We start from the raw sequence: 222 nt of genomic DNA, 5'->3' as shown, positions 1-222 counted from the left end.
GGCGGCAATTGTGTTCGAAGAAAGTTTGTCGCCACTGTTAGCTGCCTATTCATATCCGGCAAGTCAATTTCTGTTCAATGTCGTCTGCAGTGTGCTGATGATTGTCGTTGCCGTAATCGGCTTGGTCAGCAACGCCATTTTCATCCACTTGTTTCGTCGTTCCAATAGCACACCCACGTCGATGGATATTCTGCTGATTGGGCTGGCCGCCGCCGACAACGC

This window comes from Trichinella spiralis (assembly GCF_000181795.1).
Source record: "Trichinella spiralis strain ISS 195 chromosome Unknown Scfld5, whole genome shotgun sequence".
Lineage (NCBI taxonomy): Eukaryota > Metazoa > Nematoda > Enoplea > Trichinellida > Trichinellidae > Trichinella > Trichinella spiralis.
Note: the sequence above shows the minus strand (reverse complement) of the source record.